This window comes from Podarcis erhardii (assembly GCF_964252035.2).
Source record: "Podarcis erhardii genome assembly, chromosome: 18".
NCBI classification, from domain to species: domain Eukaryota; kingdom Metazoa; phylum Chordata; class Lepidosauria; order Squamata; family Lacertidae; genus Podarcis; species Podarcis erhardii.
In genome coordinates, this window is record NC_138516.1 from 1,698,026 (window position 1) to 1,714,241 (window position 16,216).

At 46.4% G+C, this 16,216-nt stretch overlaps 1 protein-coding gene across 1 annotated transcript in view; it reads right to left on the reverse strand.

Annotated features, from left to right (window-relative positions):
• The window catches only part of LOC309333035 (uncharacterized protein), an 89,464-nt gene extending 85,585 nt beyond the window's left edge, over positions 1–3,879 (reverse strand). Inside the window, exon 1 of the mRNA XM_081846481.1 lies at positions 3,816–3,879. The gene's annotated coding sequence lies outside the window, so the exon portion shown is untranslated. The remainder of the gene's footprint in view (positions 1–3,815) is intronic.
• Positions 3,880–16,216: the final 12,337 nt, after the last annotated feature.

Here is a 16,216-nt window from a genome sequence, read left to right on the forward strand (position 1 = left end):
TATATATATATATATATATACACTAAGGATTATAGCTTGGAGATAAAGGATAATTACAACATATTGTGGCCCACATATTTAGTTCCCACTGGGATTTGCAGGAATTGCATGGTGGAATTCTGAAAATGAGAAAGGGGTGGAATGAGGAAGGGATGGTCAGGCCTGAAGTCTCCTTGAAGGAGGACCAGGGGGACGCAGGATCATCACAAAGCCTAATCTGACAAGCCACACAGCTCTGTGGCAACACTATGCTGCTTCCATGATACCTTATTGTATGGGTAGGCAAACTAAGGCCCAGATCCGGCCCAATCACCTTCTAAATCCCGCCCACGGACGGTCTGGGAATCAGTGTGTTTTTACATGAGTAGAATGTGTCCTTTAATTTAAAATGCACCTCTGGGTTATTTGTGGGGCATAGGAATTTGTTTGTCCCCCCGCCAAAAAACCAGTCCGGCCCCCCACAAGGTCTGAGGAACAGTGGACCGGCCCCCTGCTGAAAAAGTTTGCTAACCCCTGCCTTATTGGCTGGGTCATGTAACCAGGGGCAGGGAAAGGAAATGAAATGTGTTAAAGGCAACCTGGTTGAGGGTGTTTCTTGGGAAACATTGCAAGATCCACAGATTCTTTAGCACCCCAAAATGTTCATATGTGGGAATTTGGCTCCACAGTGATGTGTTTGCTTTAATAGAATCCTAGAGTTAAAAGGGACCTCAAGGGTAAAGCACTCCCGACAGATGTTTTCCATTTCAACCTCTGTTTAAAAACCACAAAGGAAGGAGAGTCCACCACCTCCTGCCAAACAGCTGTCACTGTCAGAAAGTTTTTCCGAATGTTTAGTCGGAATCTCCTTTCTTGTAACTTGAAGCCATGGGTTCGAGTCCTACCCTCCAGAGCAGGAGAAAACAAGCTGGCTTCCTCTTCCGTGTGGCAGCCCTTGAGATATTTCATAGAATCATAGAATCATAGAGTTGGAAGAGACCACAAGGGCCATTGAGTCCAACCCCCTGCCAAGCAGGAAACTTGAAGGTGGCTCTGCTATCTCCTCTCAGTCTCCTCTTTCTCAGGCTAAACATCCCCAGCTCCTTCAGCCGTTCCTCGTAAGGCTTGGTTTCCAGACCCTTGGTCATCTTGGTTTCCCTCCTCTGCACCCCTTCCAGCATTTAAGAACATCCTTCTTAAATTGTGGTGCCCAGAATTGGACACAGAATTCCAGGTGTGGTCTGACCAAGGCAGAATAGAGTGGGACTATTACTTCCCTTGATATTGACACTATACTGCCTAGAGTTGGTTAGAGCATGGTGCTGATAATGTCAAGGTTGCAGGTCTGAGCCCCATATGGGACAACTGTATATTCCTGAATTGCCGGGTGTTGTACTAGATGACCCTAAGGGTCCGTTCCATCTCCACAGTTCTATTATTCTATGACGCTATGACGCATTCTAGAATAGCATTAGCTTTTTTTGCTGCTGCATCACCCTGTTGACTCATGTTCAGCTTGTGGTCCACCAAGGCCCCTAGATCTTTTTCACATGTACTACTAGTAAGCCAGGAGTCCCCCATCCTGTATTTGTGCATCTGGTTCTTCCTGACTAAGTGCAGAACCGTACATTTGTCCCTATTCATTTTGTTAGCTTGAGCCCAGTTCTCCAATCTGTTGAGGTCATCTTGAATCCTGATTCTGTCTTCTGTGACATTAGCTACCCCTCCCAGTTTGGTGTCACCTGCAGTTTTGATGAGTATTTCCTCAATTCCTTCATCCAATTCATTTATAAAGGGCACCCCACTTGTCACTTTTCCCCAGTATGACGAGGAACAATTAATGAGTACTCTCTGGCATCAGTTACTCAACCAGCTACAAATCCATCTAACAGTTACCTCGTTAAACCCACATTTTACCAACTTCCTCATGATAATATCTTTTTTCATATATACATTTTCATTGGGTTTTTTTAACATATCATTTCCCACAATCATATAACCTAACTTCTTATCTTATACAATATTTTAGACACCTCTGATGATTTTTCATTCTTTATCACTTATTCTGCATTTCTTAATTTCTCTATTATTCTTCATTATCATTAACTAATAGTTCTCCTCATAGTCTTTCTTGCAATATTTTGAATAATCATCCTTACAAAACTTCTTGCAATCCTACTAGTGTAATCTGTTCATTACTATTACTTTTCAAATAGTTTGTATATTTACCCCAGTCTTCTATGAATCTCTGGTCCCGCAGGTTTCGAATCCTTCCTGTTAATTTATCTAATTCTGCATAGCCAATCAATTTCATCCTCCATTCTTCTTTCGTCGGTAATTCTTCTTCCTTCCATTTTTGTGCCAATAATATTCTTGCTGCTGTCATTGCATGTAAAAACAACTTACAATCCTGTCTATTAATATCTCTTTTTTTAAAAAAATAATTTTTATTAACCGGCCAATCAAATCAAATTAAATCACATCACATAAATTCCGAATTACAAAGCCGAATTTTATAAGTTTCATATATTTTCTCTTTTTTCTTTATGATCTCTTCTGATAGTCTCCTTAAGCCGATAAACACCAATAATAATCCTGTGTGAATTTTTCCGTTCTTCCAATCCTCAAATCGAGATGGTTTCCATATATCATCGCCTTCATAGATAACATCGCTCTTTCCATCATTAATCTCGCAAAACTGTCGCTCTTAAGTCCCTCTGAGGAGTTTCACCCACAATATAAAAACAGCTCTATTTCTCTATTTCTCCTCTCAGACTTAAGTCCTCCAGCAGAACTTCCCAATATGGCGACGGCATTTTTAACTGCTTCATTCCAAAGCTCTTATACATTCCACGTTCTTCTTAAAACATGCTTTGGTTCGAAAGTTTATCTCCACACAGCCTTAAATCCACAGCTTAAGTCCTTAAAACGACATTTCTGACTCGTGAGGGGAGGGGATTCTTGTTTAATCACATAAGGAAAGAAAGGAAAGTTTTTCCCCACCTCCCCCATCAGTCATTTGCCATACTGAGTCTTGGCGTATCTTCTCATGATTTCTCTTGTTCCTCTGACTCGTCTTGTTTTATCAGAGATCTCTTCTGTTAGCAGTCTTTACTCCCCCTCCTTCCTTGAGATATGTGCATTCCTTCATCCAAATTGTTTCTTTTGAAGTTCTTGCAGCTAGTGGCGCGGATCAGGGATGGCGTCCAGGAACACCAGAATCCCACAGGAGGGCTTTGTGCCTAGTGCCCCCATCCCCACAAATTCGGGGGTGGTATAGGGCACAGCAGGCAAGGGCAGTCCCCCCCACCATCCTGGGGGGGGGGATAGGGAGGCTAATTACTCCCATCATAGCCTCCAAATTACCTCGTGTGGGTTGGAGAGATGTTACTGTCAGCCATCTTCCGATGCGCCCCCTAGTGGCCCCTATTAATATCATCTCTTACAATGCCGAGTAAAAATGCTTCTGGTTTCTTAATAAATGTGTATTTCAACATCTTTTTCCTCGTGAGAATATCATGGGGGACTTTGTCAAAAGCCTTAGTGAAATCAAGATGCACAATGTCCACAACTGGTTTTACATTTGCTTGCTTGTAAACGTAGTGCCGTCAGTGTGTACGGAATTTCACAGAGGTCTAGAAATTTCACAGGTTCACGGTCCTTGTTAGGAAGTACCTGTTTGAGGCTGTTACAAAACTTCGGTGTCTGCACCCCTCTCTGCCGAGCAGCGGCAAGGGCCCTTGGGGTCCCAGGCACCCACACAGGGTCTGTGTCCCTTTGGAGAATAGAAGACGCGGCGGAGACTGTCTTGGCTTTAAGAAATATGGTTTACTCACCTATTTATACCTTCAGTCTGCATGGAGGGAGTCCAGATCTTGCGGCATAGTCATTTCCAGAGGCAGACTGAACCCCAAAAGATGGATGCCTCTCATTTTCTCCTCCTCCTCCTCCTTCCCAGAACCCTTGCCCAAAAACACTCCCCATCACCCTTCAAACCCCTCTGTCTGTCCACACCCCAGGGCAGATGGGGGGAGTTTTCTTGCATTGGCAACAACCCTCAGCGGCCCACTATTATTCCCTTAATGGCCCTCGCTTGGCCCGGCTACCCAGGAATCTCTCTGCAACTTATATTTCTCCCTTCCCACCCCAAATATGGCGGCTGACAGATTGAGGTTGAATCCTGACGAGACAGAAGTACAGTGGTACCTCGGGTTAAGTACTTAATTCGTTCCAGAGGTCCGTTCTTAACCTGAAACTGTTCTTAACCTGAAGCACCACTTTAGCTAATGGGGCCTCCCGGCGCTGCCGTGCGATTTCTGTCCTCATCCTGAAGCAAAGTTCTGAACCCGAGGTACTATTTCTGGGTTAGCGGAGTCTGTAACCTGAAGTGTATGTAACCTGAAGCGTATGTAACCTGAAGTATATGTAACCCGAGGTACCACTGTAATAGTAGTAGTACGGTGGTACCTCAGGTTAAGAACTTAATTCGTTCTGGAGGTCCGTTCTTAACCTGAAACTGTTCTTAACCTGAAGCACCACTTTAGCTAATGGGGCCTCCTGCTACTGCCATGCCGCCGGAGCTCAATTTCTGTTCTAATCCTGAAGCAAAGTTCTGAACCCGAGGTAATATTTCTGGGTTAGCAGAGTATGTAACCTGAAGCATATGTAACCCGAGGTACCACTGTACTGTTTTGGGGGGACAGTGACACGCAGCGTAAACTAATAATGCAGAGTTTTAAAGCATAAAAGTTTACTGAGTTAAAATAAACTTCTTCCTAAGCAACATGGTTCCAAACAGTTTGACTGAGATGACGTACTGACTCTGTTCACACCTGAAAACAGACAGATTCTCAGTGACGTCTAACAGAGTCGCACAAAGTGAAAGTGGCTGCCAAGTCACATGACTCAGAAAGACTTAGCAGTTAGCAGTTAGGCCTGGATAACTTGACTAAGCCCAAATGATTGTGCAGTCCCAGCACTTCCCAGCATGCTTTGCTGCTTCGGCTCTCAGGTGTCTTTGTCACATGACAGACAGGAGGCGGGCAGGTGTGGGGGACTCCCTGGTCCTGAATGGGGTAACTGTGCCTCTGAAGGACCAGGTGCGCAGCCTGGGAGTCATTCTGGACTCACAGCTGTCCATGGAGGCACAGGTCAATTCTGTGTCCAGGGCAGCTGTCTGCCAGCTCCATCTGGTACGCAGGATGAGACCCTCCCTGCCTGCAGACTGCCTTGTCAGAGTGGCGCATGCTCTGGTTATCTCCTGCTTGGACTACTGCCATGCGCTCTATGTGGGGCTACCTTTGAAGGTGACCCAGAAATTACAACTAGTCCAGAATGTGGCAGCTAGACTGGTGACTGGGAGTGGCTGCCGGGACCACATAACACCGGTCCTGAGAGATCTGCATTGGCTCCCAGTACGTTTCTGAGCACAATTCAAAGTGTTGGTGCTGACCTTGAAAGCCCTAAACAGCCTCGGTCCAGTATCCCTGAAGAAGCGTCTCCACCCCCATCGTTCAGCCCGGACACTGAGGTCCAGCTCCGAGGGCCTTCTGGCGGTTCCCTCCCTGCGAGAAGTGAGGTTACAGGGAACCAGGCAGAGGGCCTTCTCGGTGGTAGCGCCCGCCCTGTGGAACGCCCTCCCTCCAGGTGTCAAGGAAATAAAGAACTATCTGACTTTTAGAAGACATCTGGAGGCAGCCCTGTTCAGGGAAGTTTTTAATTTTTGATGTTTTATTGTGCCTTTAATTCTGTTGGGAGCTGCCCAGGGTTGGTGGGGAAACCCAGCCAGATGGGTGGGGTATTAATAATAATAATAATAATAATAATAATAATAATAATAACTATTATTACTATTATTACTATTATTATTATTATTATTATTATTATTATTATTATTATTATTATTATTATTCACAATCCTAGAATTCATTAATTTATAGGGTTATGGGGGATCCCTTCCAATCTATAATAATACTTAAAGATTGGACTCCAACTTTCTCTACAAGAAAGAAGATTCCACCTAAACATTAGGAAGAACTTCCTGACAGTTAGAGCTGTTCGACAGTGGAATTTGCTGCCAAGGAGTGTGGTGGAGTCTCCTTCTTTGGAGGTCTTTAAGCAGAGGCTTGACAACCATATGTCAGGAGTGCTCTGATGGTGTTTCCTGCTTGGCAGGGGGTTGGACTCGATGGCCCTTGTGGTCTCTTCCAACTCAATGATTCTATGATTCTATGATGCCCCGGACAACGGCCATGCTAGCTGAGGCTGCTAGGAGTCAGAGTCCAGCAACATCCAGAGAGGCACAGATTCTCCGCCCCTGATCTTAAGAAGAAACATTCCCTTTTTTCAGTAGGGAACAAAATGAAATTCCTACTGTGAATCTCAGATTGCTCCTGCGCTCCAGCATCTGGCGAGTGGAAAGCCGATTTGTGTTGAAATTTAATTTGGGCTCTTTGTCCTGCTCCGAGTCCCTGAAGGGTTCGTTTAAGACTTGCACGCTTCGTTTAAAAGTGTAATGAGGCAAAGGGTAGCGAGGAAGAAACTTGCCCGGCAGCCCAGAGTGCTACAGCGTAGAGCCAGCCATGCGACAGCTTCCTGGGCAGGAGGAAAAAACAGATTTAAATCAGTTTAAATCAGCTTGTTCCTTGGTTATCCCAGCAATTTTACAAGTGTTACTAGCCTGGCAATTGTGAGGATGATCAGGGAGGCAGGAGAGGATATATTATTTAATGCTATCCTTCCAAACTTGCGCTAGCAAGTTCCGTATTCTAGCAGAGTTCCAAACATCCCTCTTTTTAGATTACGCAGGGATCAGCTTGTTGCTGAGTCGTCTGAGTCTTACTATTAAAGATTCCTTCCTCGTAAAATCCCTTGCCTTTCCCTCTTAAAAAGAATAAGCACAAGAATCTGATTAAACTTAATATAAAAATAGTTTACTCACAGATTCATTCAGGTTCACAGACATGTCCTTGAAGGCAGGCTTAGGTTACATAACAACTAGAACTATTCCATAAAGAAGTGACTACAGTGGTGCCTCGCAAGACGAAATTAATTCGTTCCGCAAGTTTTTTCTTCTTGCGAGTTTTTCGTCTTGCGAAGCACGGTTTCCCATAGGAATGCATTGAAAATCAATTAATGCGTTCCTAGGGAGACCGCCTTCAGACCAGGTCCGGGGACAGTCTTTCCCCGGACCTCTTCTGAAGGCTGGTGGTGGGGGGGAGGACTTTTCTCCCCACCGCCAGGCTTCAGAACAGCCTTCTGAAGGCTGGCGGTGGGAAGAAAAGCCCTTCTCCCGCCGCCAGCCTTCAGAAGAGTTCCTGCAGGGCTGCCTAGGCTGCGAATAGCAGCCTGCTGCCGGGTGCGAGGGACGCTCTGAAGCAGAGCGCCCCTCGCCCGGGGCAGACATCTGCAGCTTGGGGAGCCCTGCCGGACTTCCCCACAGGGCTCTCCAAGCTGCGGATAGCAGCCTGCTGCCCCGCACGAGGGGCGCTCTTAAGCAGAGCGCCCCTCGGGTGGGGCAGACATCTGCAGCTTGGGGAGCCCTGCCGGACTTCCCCACAGGGCTCTCCAAGCTGCGGATAGCAGCCTGCTGCCCGCACGAGGGGCGCTCTTAAGCAGAGCGCCCCTCGGGTGGGGCAGACATCTGCAGCTTGGGGAGCCCTGCCGGACTTCCCCACAGGGCTCTCCAAGCTGCGGATAGCAGCCTGCTGCCCCGCACGAGGGGCGCTCTTAAGCAGAGCGCCCCTCGGGTGGGGCAGACATCTGCAGCTTGGGGAGCCCTGCCGGACTTCCCCACAGGGCTCTCCAAGCTGCGGATAGCAGCCTGCTGCCCCGCACGAGGGGCGCTCTTAAGCAGAGCGCCCCTCGCGCGCGGCAGACATTCACAGCTTGGGGAGCCCTGCGGGGAACTCTTCTGAAGGCTGGAGGCGGGAGAAGGGCTTTTCTTCCCACCGCCAGCCTTCAGAACAGCCTTCTGAATGTTGGCGGTGGGGAGGAAAAACCCTCCTCCCACCGCAAGCCCCGGGAAGAGAGGAGAAGCTGCGCGCCTTCTCCTCTGTTCCCGGACCTCCCACCGCAAGCCTTCAGGACAGGTCCGGGAACAGAGGGGAAGGCGCGCAGCTTCTCCTCTCTTCCCGGGGCTTGCGGGGGGAGGAGGGTTCCCCGCTGTCCCCGGAGATTTCCCTATGGGCTTTCGTTTTGCGAGGCAAGCCCATAGGGAAATTCGTCTTGCGAAGCCGCTAAAAATCGGAAAACCCTTTCGTCTTGCGGGTTTTTCGTTTAGCGAGGCATTCGTCTTGCGGGGCACCACTGTATGACTAAGCAGTCACTTCTCCAAACACACAGCAACATACAAAATGGAGAAGACACATGGATCAGAACATGAGGCTGTGGGCTCCTCCATGCTAGTACAACACAACACACCCTTTTCAAGCCACAGGTCTACTGTAGGCATGTTGTACTTGACTGCAGTTTTACATCCCACAACTATTAAGAACCAGAGAGAAAAGAATTACAGACATCAAATTCAAAATCCATATTCGTTTTGTAACATAAGCCTATTACATAACTGACTAGATTAAAATATACCTAATTGCTACAGACTTCCCTTTGCTATATATAAATGCAACACAATTAGAAATATTATATTAGAGTTTTTTTTATAAATTCCCCTATACCCCCCACTCTGCAGTTCTATAATTCTTTGATTTAACAGGTCCAGCAAGCTCGAAACAGGAGCATTTTAGGGGAATCGCAGAGTTGGGAGAAGTTTCAGGAAGAGGGTAAGGAGAAAGGCAGCCCCCCCCCAATCTCCCCCTAGAAAGCTTCCTTTGATGTATTTGTTGTTTAGTCGTTTAGTCGTGTCCGACTCTTTGTGACCCCCTGGACCAGAGCACGCCAGACACTCCTGTCTTCCACTGCCTCCCGCAGTTTGGTCAAGCTCATGCTGGTAGCTTCGAGAACACTGTCCCACCATCTCGTCCTCTGTCGTCCCCTTCTCCTTGTGCCCTCCATCTTTCCCAGCATCAGGGTCTTTTCCAGGGAGTCTTCTCTTCTCATGAGGTGGCCAAAGTCTTGGAGCCTACATTGTGCTAAAAGTGGTCAGGTTTAAAGGTGATCAATCACTTGCAAACCTGAGTGCTTTGTTTATATGGAAAGGGTGTGTGGATGTGGTTTGTTTGGGGGAGAGAGAAGGGCAATTCTATTTTTCTGCACCCTCTCCACCAACTTTTTATAATGCAAGGGGGGGGGGGTGAGTTTTAAAATTCCATGGCATGCTTCCCCCCCCCCAGTCCAAATCCGTGCTATTACCTAAGCTTTCCCATGGAATGCTGAGCACATTCAGACCTTCAATTATTTTCTTTTAATCCACACATTGTGGCCGGTTTTCTGAGCTGCTTCGGATCTGCTGTTGTTACGCTATGTATTGCTTTGTGCTGTATTCTCTGTTTCACTGAATTTATTTTTAAAAACTAATGTAATTTTGTGTGGCTGAGAAGCCCCTAGGCGATGCCCAAATAACCAGTTCTGTTGCTTTGCTGCCAAAATGTTTGTTGTGGAAACACCCACCCTGGGCATCAGAAGGCTGACGGTGACGATGCAAAAAAACCTGTGACTTTGCCTGTAGTTGGCCCCAATTCGCTGCCAGAATGATTGTCATGGGAACACCCAGGTTTGGTATTTAGAGGGCGTATAGCAGTGACGAGAGCATGAAGTATTTGGGGATTCCTCGGTTGCTGTGAAGTGGAAGACTTAAGATCCCAAGTGATTGTGGTGCTACACCTGTTCTCAGCAGGCTGCAGTTACCAGATGAGTCCAGCAGGAGATGGCATCTAATCATGGGAATTGAGGTAGACCTGGGCAAGGTGGCATCTTCTCAGAATTATTATTATTATTATTATTATTATTATTATTATTATTATTATTATTTATACCCCGCCCTTCCTGGTTCAGAAAACCGGGCTCAGGGCGGCTAACAACAAACTTAATTACCGTATTTTTTGCTCTATAAGACTCACTTTTTCCCTCCTAAAAGTAAGGGGAAATGTGTGTGCGTCTTATGGAGCGAATGCAGGCTGCGCAGCTATCCCAGAAGCCAGAACAGCAAGAGGGATTGCTGCTTTCACTGCGCAGTGATCCCTCTTGCTGTTCTGGGTTCTGAGATTCAGAATATTTTTTTTCTTGTTTTCCTCCTCCAAAAACTAGATGCGTCTTGTGGTCTGGTGCATCTTATAGAGCAAAAAATACGGTAAATTTAAATAACTTTAAAATTTAAAATTTAAAACGTGAATAACAATAAATTCAGAATTCAAAAATCAGTTTAGGGGGAAAATCCATCCAATAAACATTAGATGATCCCCAGGGCTAGCTGGCTAAATTAGTCCTATTTGGGCCAGCGAGGAGACCAGGGGAGAATTAGCTGTGGGATTCCAGAGTGGGTGATCTTCATAGAAAGGGGAGGGGGAGGGAAGAGAAGGGGAATAAAAGATCAGGCAACAGCAATATTTTACTGTAATAGGGACGGGGGTGGGGGGGGGAAAGAACCTCTCAAAGAAGCACTTCCGTAAGCTAGATGTTAAACAAAAATGATGCTCTTGAGCATGGGGGGGGAGAGACATTATCATTTATTTATTAATCACCTTACGAACAACTCTAATTCCTGCAATGAAAGTGGGTTGGAGTAGATGACCCTTAGGGTCTCTTCCAACTCAGAATGTCCTACTTTTCCTTAGGATGTCCCTATTTTCATTGGAGAAATGTTGGAGGGGATGGCAAAGGACGTCCCTATTGTCATTGGAGGACATCTCTATTTTCATCAGAGAAATGCTGAAGGTTATGAAATAGGATGTCCCTATTTTCGCCAGAGAAATGTTGGAGGGTATGCCAGAGTTATCTCCAGCTACGTTATTCTCAGAGTAGACCTACTGAAGTAAATCGGCATTGCTAATTTTGGTCCATTCATTTCAATGGCGCCACATTCACATCAGACACTCTGATTAAAACAGGGGGGTCCTACCACACTCTCCAACCTTTCTCCAATGAAAATAGGGATGTCCTAAGGAAAAGCAGGACGTTCCTGGATCAAATCAGGAACCAGGACAGCTTCTGAAAAATCTGGGACTGTCCTTGGAAAATAAGGACCTCTGCTCCTTTTGCAGATGCAAGTCCCTTTTAGCTGCCGTAGTGAATAGCAATTTGTCTAATCCTCCCCAAAGCCACCTTAATCCCCTGGGGCCATCGCCACACCTGCTCTTCATGTGTTTCATAAGGAAATAATTCAATGTATGCAGAGATATTTCCTTCTGCCAATCTGTGGTCACCCAAGAAGCAATTTCCTTGAGCTCTAAGTGTTGTGAAACAGCACTTTCTCCCCACAGTGCATTATAGAATCATAGAATCCTAGAGTTGGAAGAGACCACAAGGGCCATGGAGTCCAACCCCCTGCCAAGCAGGAAACACCATCAGTGCACTCCTGACATATGGTTGTCAAGCCTCTGCTTAAAGACCTCCAAAGAAGGAGACTCCACCACACTCCTTGGCAGCAAATTCCACTGTCGAACAGCTCTTACTGTCAGGAAGTTCTTCCTAATGTTTAGGTGGAATCTTCTTTCTTGTAGTTTGGAACCATTGCTCCGTGTCCGCTTCTCTGGAGCAGCAGAAAACAACCTTTCTCCCTCCTCTATGTGACATCCTTTTATATATTTGAACATGGCTATCATATCACCCCTTCACCTCCTCTTCTCCAGGCTAAACATGCCCAGCTCCCTTAGCCGTTCTTCATAAGGCATCGTTTCCAGGCCTTTGACCATTTTGGTTGCCCTCCTCTGGACACGTTCCAGTTTGTCAGTGTCCTTCTTGAACTGTGGTGCCCAGAACTGGACACAGTACTCCAGGTGAGGTCTGACCAGAGCAGAATACAGTGGCACTATTACTTCCCTTGATCTAGATGCTATACTCCTATTGATGCAGCCCAGAATTATCTTAAGAACGTAAGAGGAACCTGCTGCAGGATCAGGCCAGTGGCACACAGAAGCCAACCAGATGCCTGTGGGAAACCCAGAAGCAGGATCTGAGCACATGAGTTACTCTCCCCTCCTGCAATTCCCAGCAAGTACTTTTCAGAAGCCTTGTTTCCCCCCACCATGGAGACACAGCAGAGCCACCCTGCCTAGTAGTCTTCAATAGGCTTCTCCTCCACTATTAATTCTTCAAATCCTCTTTTGAAGCCAACCAAGTTGGGGGCCAGCACGGCCTCCTGTGGGAGTGAGTTCCACCGTCTAACTGTGCACTGCAGAAATAAGTCCTTTCTTGTATAATGATAATGATGATGATGATAATAAATTTTATTTATACCCCGCCCTCCCGGCCAGAGCCGGGCTCAGGACGGCCAACACCAATAAAATCACAGTAAAAACAAAATAGGGGGGAAAGGGGGGGCAATTTAAAATACAGTGGTAGCTCAGGTTAAGTACTTAATTCGTTCTGGAGGTCCGTTCTTAACCTGAAACTGTTCTTAACCTGAAGCACCATTTTAACTAATGGGGCCTCCCGCTGCTGCCGTGCTGCCGGAGCATGATTTCTGTTCTCATCCTGAAGAGAGGTTCTCATCCTTAACCCGAGGTACTATTTCTGGGTTAGCGGCGTCTGTAACCTGAAGGGTATGTAACCTGAAGCGTATGTAACCCGAGGTCTCAACCAGGGCCAGGGCCTTTTCAGCACTGGCCCCAACGTGGTAGAATGCTCTGTCACAAGAGACTAGGGCCCTGCGGGACTTGACATCTTTCCGCAGGGCCTGCAAGACAGAGCTGTTCTGCCTGGTCTTTGGTTTGGACTCAGTCTGACCCTTATGTTTCCCTCCCCTTATGGTTTTGATCTATGGGCTACTTTTAAAATGAGGCTGCATTTTAAATTGCATTTTAACCTGTATTTTAAATTGGTTCCCCCCCATTATGTTTTTACTGTCATCTTACTGGTGTTAGCTGCCCTGAGCCCGGCTCTGGCCGGGGAGGGCGGGGTATACATATTATTATTATTATTATTATTATTATTATTATTATTATTATTATTATTATTATTAACCATCTGTGCCAGACCCCTTCCACTGTCTATGATGAGCCCCAAGGGACCTTCTCCATTTCTGCCTGGCTCTCTGCTCTGTAACATGCAATAGACAACCTTGTTCTGGGGGGCTTGCAAGCCATTTTTCACCTTCTCACCCCTTGCTTTTTCCTGTAAGACCTATTGCAGTCGTTAAGAGTCGTCAACAGTCTCATCACAGCTATCTGCCAATCACCCATTCCCACCACCCTTCTAATACCCCTCCCCACCTTCTCACTATATAGAAGGGTCTGGTGACTTTGTTTCAGTGTATCTGAAGAAGTGTGCATGCACACGAAAGCTCATACTGTACCTAGAACTAACTTAGTTGGTCTTTAAGGTGCTATACTGGAAGGAATTTTTTGTTTTGACAATGGCAGACCAACACGGCTACCTATCTGTAACTGGATATTTGGGGCGATTAGTGTCCCTTGCGATGAGTCACATGCTGCACTGTCCCAGATCAATGTTCCAGGAAATGATGACCTTTCTTCAAAACACAGAAAGTTTCTCTTGATTCGTCTTATCAAGGGCGGGGAAGGCAGAGCTCTAAGACTTGGCAGCGATGGGTGTGTCTTCTGACACCTGCTCCTCAAACAAAGGGTTTGGTCAAGTGAGCAGTAGATGGCACTTGGGGACAGGACCTGATCCAAGCCAGAAGCATCGTGCTCACAGTCGGAGAGAAACCACAAGCAGTGCATGGCATTCTCGCAGCACCTGCACGCTGGAGAAAAACAACTTTCATGACAGAGGGGTGCAATTTTGCGAAGTTTCCATGAGATGGGAGCGTACACGGTTGCGTGTTACCTTCTGGGTGAGTCGCTTTTGGGGGGTCTTTTTAGAGTTGTGGGTTGCGTTCAGGGTAGCACTGAGGATTGTAGAATTGTGGAGTAGAAAGGGACCTCCAGGGGTCAACAAATCCACCCCCCTGTAGTGCTACAGAATCCCTGACAGGTGGCCATGCAACCTCGGTTTCAAAACCTCGGTTGCAACCTCCACCACCTAATGGATTTCTCTGCCAGAAAGTTCTTCCTGAAGTTAAGTCGGAATTGCCTTTCTTTCCTTTTCTTTAAATGATTTTTATTAGATTTTCCACTTTTATCATATTCACATTTTGTTACATAATTCTATAACTTAATACTTAATTCTATAAGAGCATCTACCTCCTTCCCTCCCCCTTTCTGACTTCCACACATCTTTCTATATTCTTCGCATTTCTAGAATCACTTGTTTATCTTCTCTCTTATTATAATATTTCACCTTGTTATCAGTAAATGAGTTCCTTATATTTACCTTACAAAACATTTCAATTCAAGCCTACAAACGTTTTCAGATGTTTACAATTTTCTTTCATATAAAGTATAAATTTGTTCCAGTCCTTTTGAAACAGTTTGTCACTCTGATTCCCGATCTTCCCCGTCAACTTGGCCATCTCTACATACTCCACCATCTTAACCTGCCAGTCTTCCAGTGTTGGAAGTTCCTAGAATCATAGAATCATAGAATCCTAGAGTTGGAAGAGACCACAAGGGCCATCGAGTCCAACTCCCTGCCAAGCAGGAAACACCATCAGTGCACTCCTGACATATGGTTGTCAAGCCTCTGCTTAAAGACCTCCAAAGAAGGAGACTCCACCACACTCCTGGGCAGCAAATTCCACTGTCAAACAGCTCTTACTGTCAGGAAGTTCTTCCTAATGTTTAGGTGGAATCTTCTTTCTTGTAGTTTGGAGCCATTGCTCCGTGTCCGCTTCTCTGGAGCAGCAGAAAACAACCTTTCTCCCTCCTCTATGTGACCTCCTTTTATATATTTGAACATGGCTATCATATCACCCCTTCACCTCCTCTTCTCCAGGCTAAACATGCCCAGCTCCCTTAGCCGTTCCTCATAAGGCATCGTTTCCAGGCCTTTGACCATTTTGGTTGCCCTCCTCTGGACACGTTCCAGTTTGTCAGTGTCCTACTGTTTCCATTTCTGAGCCAGGAGTATCCTTGCAGCCGTTGTGGCATACATAAACATATTTTGCCTTTCTTGCAACTTGGATCCCTCAGTTCCCCCCCTCTGGAGCAGAAAAGGCAAGCTTGCTCCATCTTCCATGGGACAGCCCTTGAGATATTTGACGGTGGCTAAGGTTCCGTCATGGGGTGGTGGTGACAGGAGACAGATGAGGTGACCAGGCACTCCCATTTTTTTAAGAACTTGCCATAGTTTGCTGTGGTCGACACAGTCAAAGGCTTTTGCATACTATTCCATACTACTACTAATCTTATTATTTGTACCCAGGCCATCTGACTGGGTTGCCCCAGTCACGCTAGGTGGCTTCCAACATATATAAAAACATAATAAAACATTAAAGATTAAAGAATGTCCCTACACAGGGCTGCCTACAGGTGTTTTCTAAAGGTTGTCTAGTGACCTATCTCCTTGGCTCGGGGGTTGCATAACTCTATACCCCTCCAACATTTCTCTGATGAAAACAGGGACGTCCTAAGAAAAAGCCGGGACATTGCAGGATCAAATTGGAAACCAGAATGGCTTCTGTAAATCCGGGACTGTCCCTGGAAAATAGGGACACTTGGAGGGTCTGAAGCAGAACGCCAATTACGTGACTGCAAACGCACGCGGTGAAATGATTGGTAATTTGTTAATTAACATACTGCATGTTAATGGGTTTCGGATTTCAGCAGGTGCTTTTAAGGTTGGAGTTTATTTATTTATTGTTTCTCTGGTTGGCTGGTGCAACTTTGCATGGTCTGAGAGAGTGTCCCTGTTCCTCCGGTTTTCTTCCACACCCTCTCATGGGCAACGGAGCAGAACCTCTCTGCCTCGTTTCAGATGGCACTAAGTGTGGCAAGGTTGCCTGCCGAGGATGGCACAGGGCAAAGCTGGCAGAGCCCTGAGGACATTTTTAAGAAATAGGTTCCCAGCTTCTACCAAGAAAGTCCTCACCTTCTTGTGGACAAACACCTACGGCTCTACTCTGTAAACCATATCCTCCTATGGCCTGTGGTCAGTGGACTAGGGGGACCAGGCTAGCCCCCGAAATCTTCCCCTGCCAGCTCCTTCCCAAAGCTCGGGAAGCTTCAGCCTGCGACCCTTACCTGCCTCTGAACAGAGCCATAATTAATAAGCTAAGAGGACT